At 49.6% G+C, this 13,869-nt stretch overlaps 1 protein-coding gene across 22 annotated transcripts in view; it reads right to left on the bottom strand.

Moving 5' to 3' along the window:
• Positions 1 to 13,869, bottom strand: part of EIF4G1 (eukaryotic translation initiation factor 4 gamma 1) — a 980,016-nt gene that overhangs the window by 533,627 nt on the left and 432,520 nt on the right. The window lies entirely within an intron of this gene.

Here is a 13,869-nt window from a genome sequence, read left to right as displayed (position 1 = left end):
CTCAGGAGCCAGATTGCAAGGTTCAGCTGCTGCGGATCTGGGTGCTGAATGTCTCCATGGCTCTGCGTTAAGAGGCTGGGTGTTAGGCGTAGCCTTTGATGGGGCACCACGGACAGGTCTAGGAACGTGGTGTACCACGGTTGCCTCGCCCATGTAGGAGCAACTAGGATCAGCGTCATGGAATGCTGGCGCAGTTTGCGTGCCACTAGCGGTATCAGTGGTGCTGGTGGAAAAGTATGCAAATTTGTCTGACCAGTTCATCCATATCGCATACCCCCGAGACTGCGTGAGTGGAAACCTTGCGGCGAAGGACCGGCATTTTGCGTTTTCCTTTGTGGCGAACAGGTCTAATTCCGGCTGACCCCACCGCTGGAAGTATGGTTGAAGCACTGAGGGGTGAATCTCCCACTCGTGCACTTGCTGGCTGTGTCTGCTGAGCAGATCCGCTATCTGATTGTCCTTGCCTGGGAGGTGTTCCGCCAGGAAGAAAATGTTTCTCTGGATGGCCCACTTCCACACTCTTTGTGCCAGATGCGACAGTTGTGAAGAGTGTGTTCCTCCCTGTTTTTGTAGATAGTACATCGCAGTCATGTTGTCCGTCCAGATCAACACGGTCTTGTTGCAGAGATGTACTTTGAAAGCTTTCATTGCCATGAAAATTGCCATCAGTTCCAGCAGGTTGATGTGCAATTGTTTTTAATGCGTGGTCCAGAGTCCCTGTATTGTGTGGTGGAGAACATGTGCTCCCCACCCTATAAGGGATGCTTCCGTTGTGAGCACAATTTGAGGTACAGGCTCCAGTAACAGTCGTCCTTTGCAAAGGTTTTGTGGTTTCCACCAATGCAGAGAGTTGTATGCGCGACTGGTCACCAACACTAGGTCGTTTAATTGGCCCTGAGCCTGGTTCCACTGCCGTGCTGGGCACTCTTGCAGCGGACGCATGTGAAGTCTGGCATGAGGGACTATGAAGATGCACGAGGCCATCATGCCAATCAGTTGCATAAACACTCGGGCTGGGAGAGGGTGTTGTGGCCTGAACTTCTGGATGAGCATTTGAATGCTGTTCATTCTGGCAGGATTTGGTTGTGCTTTTGCTGCCAGAGTGTCTATAGTTGCTCCCAGATACTGCTGGACGTGGGCAGGCTGGAGGTGGGATTTGTTGTAGTTCAGCGAGAAACCTAGGTTGTGCAGGAGATGAATTGTGCGCGACATGTGGCTGGCACACTGCTGGGCTGACTGTGCTTGTATTAGCCAGTCGTCCAGATATGGATAGACATGTATGTGCTGTCTTCTGAGGTGTGCAGCTACTGTTGCTAAGCACTTGGTGAACACCCTTGGGGAACACCCTTGGGGCTGTTACCCCAAAAGGGAGGACCTTGAATTGGTAGTGCTGGTTTTGAATTGTGAACCTGAGGTATTTCCTGTGTGCCGGGTGTATAGGTATATGGAAATATGCGTCTTTGAGGTACAATGTTGCGAGGAAGTCTCCTTGACGCAACAGTGGCAACACCTGCTGCAGAGTGATCATGTGGAAATGCTCTGACAAGATGTATTGGTTTAGGGGCCTGAGATCTAAAATTGGTCTGAGAGACACGTCCTTTTTGGGGATTAGAAAGTACAGAGAGCACACCCCTGTACCCTGGTGTTCTAAGGGTACTAGTTCTATGGCCCCTTTTTGTAGCATGCTGATGACCTCTTGCTGCAATAAGTGTAGGTGTTCTGCGGACATAGGACGTTGTCTTGGGGTTATGTTGGGCGGTGTGGACATTAATTCTAGGCAATAGCTATGCCGTATAATTTGCCTCACCCACCTGTCTGTAGTTATGGTTTCCCAGACTGGCAGGAACTGCTGTAGTCTTCCCCCGACCGGTGTTACATGGTCTGGGGGCAGTGACAAGAAGTCACTGTTTGGTGTTGGTGGAGGACCTGGAGCTGTTATTTCCTCGTCCTCTACCCTTGGTGCTATTGCCACGATATCCACCTCTACTGTTTTTGTTGTAGGTGTTTTGTGTGTCGCTTTTATTATAAGAGGTTTGCTGTGTTGAGGCTCCTCTAAGAGCTCCTCTGTTGCTGGAGCGACAAAAGGAACCACCTCTATATTGCAGTGACTGCAGGGCACCCATAGACTTGGCTGTGTCGGTGTCCTTTTTCATTTTGTCCAGTATGGTGTCCACATCAGGACCAAATAAAAAGTCAGGGTTAACGGGTTGATTAAGTAAAGTTGTTTGAACTTCATTTTTAAACCCAGGGATGCGTAGCCATGCATGTCGTCTAAGCAAGATGCTGGTGTTGATAGCTCTGGCTGCTGTGTCTGCTGCATCTAAGGCACATTTTATGGATGCATTAGATATGAGCTTGCCCTCCTGTATCAGGAATTCTGCCTGTTCTTCATAAAGGTCAGATCGGTGTTGAAAGATTTGCTCCAGTGTGTCGTAGTGCGCCCTGTCATATCTAGCTAACACGGCTTGCGTGTATGCAATTCTCCAGATGTTAGCTGCTTTAGCAGCCACCCTTTTTCCCGATGCCTCCAGAATTTTGGACTCTGTCTGGAGGTGGAGCTTCGCCAGATGTTAGAGAATTAGCACGTTTACATGCATTGGAGACAACTAGAGAGTCCAAAGGCAGTTGTCCCCTAATGTATGTAGGGTCAACCGGGGCTGGTCTATATTTTCTTTCTATACTTGGGTTAATGACTCATGCCCTGGTGGTGTCTTTGAATATGTCCCCTGCATGTTTCAGCACCCCTTTTAGCATTGGCAATGTTTTGACGCTTTTTTCAGAGGTGCTAAAAGTGTCAAAGAGAAAGTCTTCATCAATGGGATCTGCGTGCATCTCCACATGGTTATTATATGCAGCTCTTTCTATTAGCGCGTTAAAGGCAGCTGTGTCCTCTGTAGGCGATGTTTTAACAGGGTATGCAGTGTTATCAAGAATTGTTTGAGAATCTCCAGGATCCACAGGGTCAGTCCATGGCTGAGTTTGTGTGTCCTGGTCAGCATCTGTTGGATAAAAGTATTGGTCATACTCCCCATAGTCATCCGTGCGTGTGGGCGAGTACATATACGTTTGCTGCACATATGGTGTAATAGGTTCAAAGAGCACTGGAGATGTTGAAGTGTCTTTTCTTTAGAGGTATTTTGTAGGACTCGACGTTAGTTTCAGGCCTGATCTTCCTTTTCAACAGGGTAACCTTCCCAGTGTCGGGGTCGACATACAGTTTAGATTGTTAGTCAGCTGAGATCCTGTTCCTCTGCTACAGGTGCTATGTCCCCCAATCTCGGCCTGCTCGGTTGGAATCCGCTATGTTTCTCAAGCGCCCTTGGCTTGATATGCGGAGGGAGTCCGAATTTTATCGGTCCGAGAGCTTCTGGTTGTTGGACCGTTTTAGTAGCCTGTATGATGTGTTTTGGAGCCGTGGTTATCGATCCGATATTTTTTGGTTGTTCGATAACCAGTTTGTGGCCTGGTGTCTACTTTGGAGCATGTTGCTTCGAAGCGATGCTGTGGACCCTTGGTTCGACGGAGGTCTTCGGCTCGAGACTTGACTTTGGCTTAAGTGCTTTTGCGTGCACCTGCTTCGGTTGTTCGACACGTAAATTCGGATCGATAACCGTTGTCCGTTGAGTCCTTTTTTAGTGTTGCCAGGCGTCGATGTCGTCGTGTCGACTGCCTTCCGCTTAACCACGAACGTAGGAGTAGTGGCTCTGGTCGACGACCTGTCTTTGCTTGGTCGGCTTCGACGGATCCGCCATTTTGGGTACGAAGAATGGGATGTCGATAAGTTTGTCTGTTTGGTAGCTACCACTTTCGGTTTCGATTTTTCCAGTTTTTTGGAAAGTCGTACCGATGGCTCTTGTAATATATTCGTAGCCGGTCTTAACTGCGGGGCTATGGAATCATCGTGTCGATCTTGGCTAAGGCCTTCCGGCGATGCCTCGACCGGAGCCTCTGGATTTGAACCTGCGAATATATTGGGCTCCGTACGCACGGTCGGCCCAGTGTCTTCGCCGGAGTCGTCCCACAGCTCCCATGCCTGGTTCGTCGTCCCCTACCTCGATGATGGCTTCCTCTTTATCGACGCAGTAGTTGGAGTCGTGTTCGGACCCCTGCTCCGACTGCTGATCCGAGTCCTCATGCTAGACGACCTCTTCGTCGTCTTCAAAGATGTTCTCTGGCTCAGGCGCTGACTTCTGCATTGTCTGTCGCGCTGCACGTCGAACCCGAAGTCTTTTTTTGACCTAAATTGAGCACAGGCTAAGCAGTCGGCTTTGTTGTGTTCAGGAGATAAACACTTATTACAGGCTGGGTGTTCATCAAAGTGCGGGTATTTAGAGTTACAGTTGGGGCATCGCTTGAAAGGACTTCGTTCCATCGACGATTGGCCCTGGTGTCGAGAAGGCCACGCAGCCCGATTCGACGTCCCGAGTAGAAAGAACAGGAATAAGTAGTAGGTACCGATCGAAGATACAATACCGACGCCCCGAAGGCCTTTTGGCCTTTCAAAAGTTACAAATATATATTTCCGAACTTCGAGTAACAGAAGTACATCCGAACCCAATGGCGGAAAAAAACAATCTGAGGATGGAGAGGATGCCCATGCGCACTGTAGTCCAGAGGAGGAGCCACCTATCTCGTGATAATTCAAAGACTCTTCCAGGACAACAATGTGCAATCATCCGGACCCAACACTAGGCGGCGATCTATGCACAGATATGAATTCAGCAGCCCACATGCCTCGAGCATTTAGATATCCAAATTCTAAGACCTCAGGAGCCAAATCGCTAGATTGAGCTGCATTGGGTCTGGATGCATAATCTCTCCATGGTTCTGTGTCAATAGATGTGGAGAGAGTTTTAGTTTGTGGTGTGGTACTACTGAGAGCTCTAGCAGTGTAGTGTACCTGGGTTGTCTTGCCCACGTTGGTGCTATGAGAATCCATGTGAGAGAATGCTGCTGTAGCTTGCGTACCACTAATGAAATTAGTGGGAGAGGTGGAAAAGCGTACGCAAATTTGTTTGACCAGTTCATCCATACCGCATTGCCTTTGGATAATGGGTGTGGGTATCTGGCGGTGAAGCTTGGGCATTTGGAGTTGTGGTTTGTAGCAAAGAGATCCATCTCTGGTTGACCCCACTTTTGAAAAAATGGCTGAACTTGATGAAGTTCCCATTCGTGTATCTGTTGTCTGACGACTTTACAGACCTGCAAGTTGATTGTGAACTCCTGGTAGATGTTCTGCTAATAGAAAAATGTTCTGAGGAATGGTCCACCTCCATATGCTCTTCGCCAGCCGGGAGAGCTGTAGGGAGTGTGTTCCTCCTTGTTTTTGAATGTAATACATTGTTGTCATGTTGTCCGTCCGGACTTGTACAGCTTTGGCTGATAGGTAATGCTGAAACGATTTTAGAGCTAGAAAAATCGCTAGTAACTCCAGATGATTTATGTGGAGTAGTTTTTGTTTGAGTGTCCATGTACCCTGTACTGTGTGATTTTGTAAATGCTCTCCCCATCCTGTGAGATGAGTCTGTGGTTAATATTTGTGGAACAGGCTCCATAAGCGACCGGCCCTTGGACAGGTTTTTGGTGTTCCACCATTGCAGAGAGCAATATGTCCGGTCGTCTACCACCACCAGATCTGTTTGTTGCTGAGCCTGATTCCACTGACTTGCTAAGCACTCTAGTATGGGGCGCATTTGTAGTCTTGCATATGGTACTATGAAAAATGAATATGCTACTTACCAGTATGCATCTGTTCTTGGCATGTAGGGCTGCTAACATTCATATCTTTTGCATTAGATCGCCGCCTAGTGTTGGGTCCGGATGATCGCACATTGTTGTCCTGAAAGAGTCTTCAAAGTATCCTGAGATAGGTGGCTCCTCCCCTGGACTACAGTGCGCATGGGCATCGGCTCCATCCCCAGATTGTTTTTAGCCATTGTGGCAGAGATGGAGTGTAAAGTGTAAAGGATGTCCATGCTAATGATTGAATGCAAGAGTATGTCTGCAGCTGCGACAGGCACCGGGGAGGAGGGTGGGAGATATGAATGTTAGCAGCCCTACATGCCAAGAACAGATGCATACTGGTAAGTAGCATATTCAGTTCGAGGCATGTGGGCTGCTAAATTCATATCTTTTGCATAGAATATATAGCAGTCCCTCCATTAGCGGCGGTTGCCCGTGCCAGCTGCAGAAACTTGAAAAAGTGTTTTGAGAACAGCCTGTCCTACAGCTTCTTGCTGCTTGGAATGCACATCAACACAGTAGTGTTTTGTAAAGGTATGTGGTGTAACCCACGTGGCTGCTCTGCAAATGTCTTCTAAAGGAATGTTCCCCAGGAAAGCCATAGATGCCCCCAATTTGCGTGTGGAGTGCGCCCTTGGGGGTATTGTTAAGGTACGTTTAGCCTTTTGATAACAGATTTGGATGCACTTAACAATCCACCTGGCTATTCCTGCTTTGGAAATAGGGTTGCCCTTGTGCTGTGGCGAGAAGGCAACAAAAAGCGGTTTTGTTTTCCTAAAGTGTTGTGTCCTGTCAATATAGTACATCAACGCCCTCCTGACATCCAAAGTATGAAGCATTCTTTCCGCCACCGTTTGCGGGTTTTGGAAGAATGCAGGCAAGTCAATAGTTTGGTTGAGATGAAACTGACACCACCTTCGGAAGGAATTTGGGGTTAGTACGCAGTACCACCCTATTTGGATGAATCTGAATGAATGGCTCTTGGATTGTGAGCGCTTGCAGCTCACTAACACGCCTCAGTGACGTAATAGCTATTAGGAAAGCTACTTTCCACGTTAGGAACTGGAGTTCACACGAGTGTAGTGGCTCAAAAGGTGGTCCCATCAGCCTGGTGAGGACCACATTGAGGTTCCACACCGGAGCTGGCGGTGTTCTTGGGGGAATGACTCGTTTCAGGCCTTCAAGAAAAGCTTTAATGGCAGGCACTCTGAAGACAGAGATGCTGCCTGTTCTGAAGGTAAGCTGCTATGGCGGATAGATGTATCCGAATGGAAGTGTACGCTAGATTGCACTTGTAAAGATGTAACAGATAGCAAATGATGTTAGGGATAGATGCATCTAGCGGGTTGATGTTATTGGCCGTACAGTAAATGACAAAACGCTTCCATTTTGCAGCATAGCATGCTCTGGTAGTTGGCTTTCTTGCCTCCTTGATGATGTCCATGCATTCTGGAGGTAGGTGAAGGTATCCAAACTCTAGGACTTCAGGAGCCAGATCACCAGGTTGAGCTGTTGCGGATCTGGATGCTGAATGTCTCCATGGTTCTGCGTCAAAAGTCTGGGCGTGAGTCGCAGCCTTTGATGCGGCACCACTGAGAGTTCGAGAAACGTGGTGTACCATGCTTGGCGCGCCCACGTTGGAGCAACCAGGATGAGAGTCATCGAGTGCTGCCTTAGCTTTCTTGCCACCAGCGGTATCAGAGGGGCTGGCGGAAAAGCGTACGCAAATCTGCCTGACCAGTTCATCCATATCGCATTCCCCTGCGACTGTGGGTGAGGGAACCTGGCGGCAAAGTGTTGGCATTTTGCGTTTTCGTTTGTGGCAAACAGGTCTATCTCCGGATGACCCCACTGCTGGAAGTACGGGCGGAGTACAGATGGGTGTAACTCCCACTCGTGCATTTGATGGCTGTATCTGCTGAGCAGATCCGCCATCTGATTGTCCTTGCCCGGGAAGTGTTCTGCCATGAGGAAAATGTTCCTCTGAATGGCCCACTTCCACATGCTCTGAGCCAGATGAGACAGCTGTGGCGAGTGGGTGCCCCCCTGCTTTTGAATGTAGTACATCGCGGTCATGTTGTCCGTCCGGACTAACACTACCTTGTTGCACAGATGTACGTTGAAGGACTTGAGCGCCATGAAGATTGCCATCAGTTCCAGATAGTTGATGTGCATCTTCTTTTGCTGCGTCGTCCATAGTCCCTGCACTGTGTAAGTGAGCAGATGAGCTCCCCACCCCTGGAGAGATGCGTCCGTTGTCAGGATAATCTGTGGCACTGGCTCCTGGAACAGTCGGCCCTTGCAAAGGTTGTGTGGAGTCCACCAATGCAGAGAGTCGTATGCCCGACTGGTAACCAACACTAGGTCTGTCAATTGTCCCTGAGCCTGTGTCCACTGATTTGCTAAGCACTCCTGGAGCGGACGCATATGTAAACGTGCGTGAGGGACAATGAAGATGCAGGAGGCCATCATGCCAATCAACTGCATGAACACTCTCGCTGGAAGAGAGTGTTGTGGTCTGAACTTTTGGATTAGAGACTGCATGCTGTCTATCCTGACTTGGTTTGGCTGAGCCATGGCCGTCAGGGTATTGATCGTCGCACCTAGAAACTGCCGGACATGTGCCGGCTGAAGATGCGACTTTGGGTAGTTCAACGAGAAGCCCAGATCGTGAAGGAGGCGAATGGTAGTCGACATGTCCGCGGCGCACTGTTGTTCCGACTTGGCTTGAACGAGCCAGTCGTCTAGGTAGGGGTAGACATGGATGTTCTGCCTCCTGAGGTGCGCCGCTACTGTCGCCAGACACTTGGTAAACAATCTTGGGGCTGTGGTCACTCCGAAGGGTAGGACCTTGAACTGATAATGCTTGCCGTGGATAGTGAACCTGAGGTATTTCCTGTGGGACGGGTGTAGTGGAATGTGGAAATAAGCATCCTTGAGTTCTAAGGTTGCTAAGAAGTCCCCTTGGTTTAACAAGGGAAGAATCTGTTGCAGTGTAAGCATATGGAAATGTATTGACAGTATATACAGGTTGAGGGGACGCAGATCCAGAATGGGTCTGAGAGATCCGTCCTTCTTTGGAATAAGGAAGTACAGGGAATATACCCCTGTGCCTTCCTCCTCCACTGGCACGAGCTCGATTGCGCCTTTTTGCAGCGTCACCACTACTTCCTGCTGCAATAAGTGCAAATGCTCTGCGGACATAGGCCGTTGCCTTGGTGGAATGTTGGGTGGAGTGGACTTTAACTCTAGACAATAACCGTACTGGACAAGTTGTCGTACCCACCTGTCTGTGGTGATGTTTGTCCAGACTGGCAGGAACTGCTGGAGTCTCCCCCCGACAGGTGTTAAATGGTCGGGGGGCAGTGACAGAGAGTCACTGTTTGTTTGGGGCAGAGGAGCGGGAATTGTTGTTTCCTCTGCCACGTCCTCTGGTGCGGTTTCCTCGATAACCCCCTTTGTTCTGCTTGGGGTACGAGGACTGTGCTCCACCTCTAGAGAATTGTGACTGTTGACCCATCTGTCCTCTGGTGACTCCACGTGCACCTGAGCGACGAAAAGTGTTGCCCCGGAACTGTTGTGATTGTAGGGCCCCCATAGACTTAGTTTTGTTGTCTTTCTTAATCTTTGAGGGTGGTGTCAACATCAGGACCAAACAGTCTATCAGGATTGACGGGCTGATTGAGTATGGTTGTTTGAATGTCCGGTTTAAACCCCGATATGCGGAGCCACGCCTGTCGTCTCAGCATGACGCTAGTGTTAATAGCCCTAGCTGCTGTGTCTGCGGCATCAAGTGCACACTTTATGGCTGCATTGGAGATTAGTTTGCCCTCCTCTATAAGCAGTTTGGTACCCTCTTGAAACTGCGGAGGCAGGTGTTGTTAAACTTGCTCTAGGGTGTCGTAATGCGCCCTATCATAACGTGCCAATAGTGCCTGTGTATTCGCAATACGCCAGAAATTGGCAGCCTGCGCAGCTACCCTTTTGCCCCCTGCCTCCAGCACTTTTGACTCCTTGTCCGGGGGAGGAGCTTCACCCGTCGTTTGGGAGTTCGCCCTTTTGCGGGCATTTGCGACCACAAGGGAGTCAAGCGGCAACTGTCCCCGAATGTATGCTGGGTCTGCAGGTGCTGGTCTGTACTTCTCGATGCGTGGATTGACCACCCTCGCCCTGGTAGGTTCTTTAAAGTTGTCCGCAGCATGCTTAAGGACCCCTTTGAGCATAGGCAGTGTCTTTACTGTCCTTTCAGAGACTGAAAAAGTGTCAAATAGAAAGTCTTCTTCTACTGGGTCAGCATGCATGTCCACATCATGATTAGCAGCTGCCCGTTCAATGAGTGCATGAAAACCTGCAGAATCTTCTGTTGGGGATGCACGTGCACTGAAAGGCTGTGGGTCCTGCCCCACATTCTGGGTGCCTTGGTCACCTATGTCATCATAGGAATCTTGCTGTGCATCGGGTTCATTGATGGGGAAAGTGTATTGGTCATCTTCTCCATATCCCTCACCCTCAGAGTGTTCTGGGGAAGGTGTTGGGCTCCTTCTGGGAGGAGGCTGTATAGGTTCCATCAGGGCTGAAGCGTCCTGAGCAAGCCTTTTCTTCTTCAGTGGGATAACATAGGAGTCCACTGGTTGTGAAGTGATCTTTCTTTTGTAAAGGGTCAATTTGCCCGTGTCTGCGTCGATAAAACGCTCAGAATCGTCTCCTAAGTCGAGTAGGCGACCTGAAACTGCTCCAGACTTTGACGATTCCGATGTCTTTGGCGCCGATTTTGGCGTAAAGGCCTTCGGTGCCTCCTTTGGCGGCAGAAGGAAGAGAAGTTTACCAGCAGGCTTTGCCGGCATGTCCATCGGCTTCTGGGGCGACGGCGTCGGAGCCGACGTAGCAGAGGCCTTCTCCCGAATTCTCTGTAGTGAAGAGGGACGTGTCACTCACAGCGGCACTTGGCGCCGACGAGGAGGCCTTCACCTTGCCTTCGGATCCGACGTCTTGTTGGCCCTTCTGAGTTTTAGACGTTGATGCTGCAGCCGTAGACACAGAGTCCTTGGACCGATGTGTTGAGCTTCCAGCTTTCGATCCGTGTGATTTTGCCGGCTCCGTCTCCACCACGCGTCCGACTAACGACGTCCCAGTCGGAACCGGAGTCTTGTCGCTGGCTTTGGCGGGCTTTGACGGCGTCGCACCGGTCGACCCGTGCCGAACTCCCTTCTTAGAGGAAACAACCTCTGCCGACGATTTCGACCCTGTCGAATCGACAGTTTTCTTCGACTTCTGTGGACCGGGGGCCGACGGAGTCGATGAGGCAGCGGGTTTTGGTGTTTTTAGTGGAACGGCCGCCATCTTAGGGACGCTCAAATCCGTAAGTTTCGGTTTCGTTTTCGGGTCGGCCATTTTAGGTGTAGTCGATACCGTTGGTTTCAGTTTCGATACGGGCTGCGCAGCAAGTATGTCCGTGGCCGGGCCTGAAGGCGGGGCCGTGGCTTGCGGTACGGGGTCTTGGGTAAGGCAGACTGGTGTTCCCGTGACCCGAGCCTGATCCGCGTAACCTTCGGGGCATAGCTCATCCCCTGAGCTATCTTCCGCGGCCCCATAAACTTCTTCGACGTCCCCTACCTCGTCGACGTATTCAAGGCCTTGACCCACGACTCTGTCGTCGTCTTCCGGATCCGCCTCGATGTCCGTCGCGGGCGGTGAAATTTGAAGATGATGGCTCTGGCCCTCCTCTTCTTGGTCGCCGAAGATGTTTTCTGGATCCGGGGCCGCTTGTCTGGCCTCAAGGCGCACCGCGCGCCGAAGCTCGAGTGTCTTTGACCTGAATGTGGAGCAGGCCATGCAGTTGTCCTCGTTGTGGTCCGGCGAGAGGCACTTGTTACAGACCGGGTGCACATCGATATGTGGGTATTTCGACCCACAGACGGGACAGTATTTAAACGGGCTCCGCTCCATGCTGAAAAGTTGCGGTCGTGTTGCGATGAGAAGGCCTCGATGTCCGAAGAGTGATACGACTCCGTAGATTCCGACTCAAAGAGACGGAAGAACTCGAGACCGTGCGCAAACAATACCGACGCAATGAAAGTAAGGCCTTTTGGCTGTAAAAAAGCTAGTTTTTCTCGGTTCCGACAGACGTCGAGACCGCATCCGAACCCAACGGCGGAAAAAAACAATCTGGGGATGGAGCCGATGCCCATGCGCACTGTAGTCCAGGGGAGGAGCCACCTATCTCAGGATACTTCGAAGACTCTTCCAGGACAACAATGTGCGATCATCCAGACCCAACACTAGGCGGCGATCTAATGCAAAAGATATGAATTTAGCAGCCCACATGCCTCGAACGCAAGATGCCATCGTTCCTATTAGTTGCATGAACACTGGAGCTGGTAGTGAGTGTTGTGGCTGGAATCTTTTGATAAGATCCTGCATAGTTTGTATTCTTGTTGGGTTGGGGTAGGGTATACGCTATTGCCTTGGAGGTATCTATTGTAGCACCTAGATACTGCTGAGACAGGGACTGTTGAAGATGGGACTTCTTTCGATTTACTGTGAATCCCAGTTTGTGTATCAGGCATATTGTTGGATGCGTGTGCTGTACACATTGGTTGTAGGACTTGGATATTATTAACCAGTCGTCCAGGTATGGAAAGACATGAATGTTGTCCCTCCTGTGTTTTGATGCTGTTTTGGGACTGGTTCTATTGCATTCTTTTGCAGTAGAGATTCCACCTCTTGTCTTAGCAGTATGAGGTGTTCTTGTGACATGGGACACGGTCGGGGTGGTATTGGTGGGGGAGTGGAAGTGAGCTCCAGGCAATAACCTGACTGAATTATTTGTCTGTGGTGATGGAGTTCCAGAAAGTTAGGAACTGTTGTAACCTCCCCCCCAACAGGAGTTGAATGGTCTGGGGGGATGGAAGGTAAGTCACTGTTTGGGAGTATACGTGTTGCGATTGTGGTTTCCTCTACCTCTGCCCTTATTGTGGTTTCCTCTATATCCTCCTCTATAATATCCTTTACTAGGCGAGGTTTGGTTAGGCGCTTTGTAAGAAAAGGAGGTATTGTCGGTTTGGAAACCCTTAGAGGCGCCCCTATATGAAAAGCGACAAAAGGAAAGCCTATGGGCTTTTGCTTGTAAAGCTCCCATGGATTTTGCCGTGTCTATCTTTTTTCATCTTTTCTAGTGTACTATCGACTGATGGACCGAAAAGATGATGTTGATCAAATGGCTGGTTTAAGATACTGGCTTGGACTTCTGGTTTAAACCCAGAGATGCGTAACCATGAAAACAAGTTACTTACCTGTAACTTTGGTTCCCCAGTATTGGTAACTTTCATAGATTCCCATGCTTTGTATCATTCCCCGTCGTCGGAATGGGAGTCTCGGTAACAAAAATACCATAGTTGTAGGTACAAAAGACCAAGAAAAAAAGGCCTAGGCCTCATTCCCTTTTGTAACGTATCACCCTCTGTGTAAAAGAGACCAAACTTTGGCCTCAGCCAATCAGAAGTGCCTCACCCCATAGAACCTTCCTGAAGGAACCTCAGAGCCTCAGATTTTCGTAGCCGTTGTGTACTTAGACACCACATCCGTAGTAGGCTGAGCTTTCCTCTGGGAGGTGGGTGGGCGCATGGGAATCTATGAAAGTTACCAATACTGGGGAACCAAAGTTACAGGTAAGTAACTTGTTTTCTTACCCCAGTATTGGAACTTTCATAGATTCCCATGGTTTGCATCAGAGTAGTATGCAGTTAGCAACAAAAACACATTTTACATCATAACATTATAGCAATAGGCAACATGACAAAGATACAAAATGTTAAATACGGAAGGTGGGAAAGAAAGGAAAGCTCACTAATCATTGGAAGAGGTTCCTCAGGACAGCCTGTCCCACTGCCGCATCATCTTGTTGTAAGGACTCCAAGCAGTAATGCCTGGTAAAGGTGCGAAAGCTGCTCCAGGTAGCAGCTCTGCAAATGTCTTTAATCTGCACCCTCGCGAAGAGGGCTGTTGAGGAAGCCACAGATCTCGTGGAATGTGCTCGAATCTTTCCAGTCAGAGGTTTCCCTGCAGCAGTGTGACAATGCAGAATGGCACTCGTAATCCATCTTGAAACACCTTGTTTGGATAGTGGAA

This window comes from Lissotriton helveticus, chromosome 11, assembly GCF_964261635.1.
Source record: "Lissotriton helveticus chromosome 11, aLisHel1.1, whole genome shotgun sequence".
Classification (NCBI taxonomy): domain Eukaryota; kingdom Metazoa; phylum Chordata; class Amphibia; order Caudata; family Salamandridae; genus Lissotriton; species Lissotriton helveticus.
This window is presented reverse-complemented; position numbering and strand designations above follow the sequence as displayed.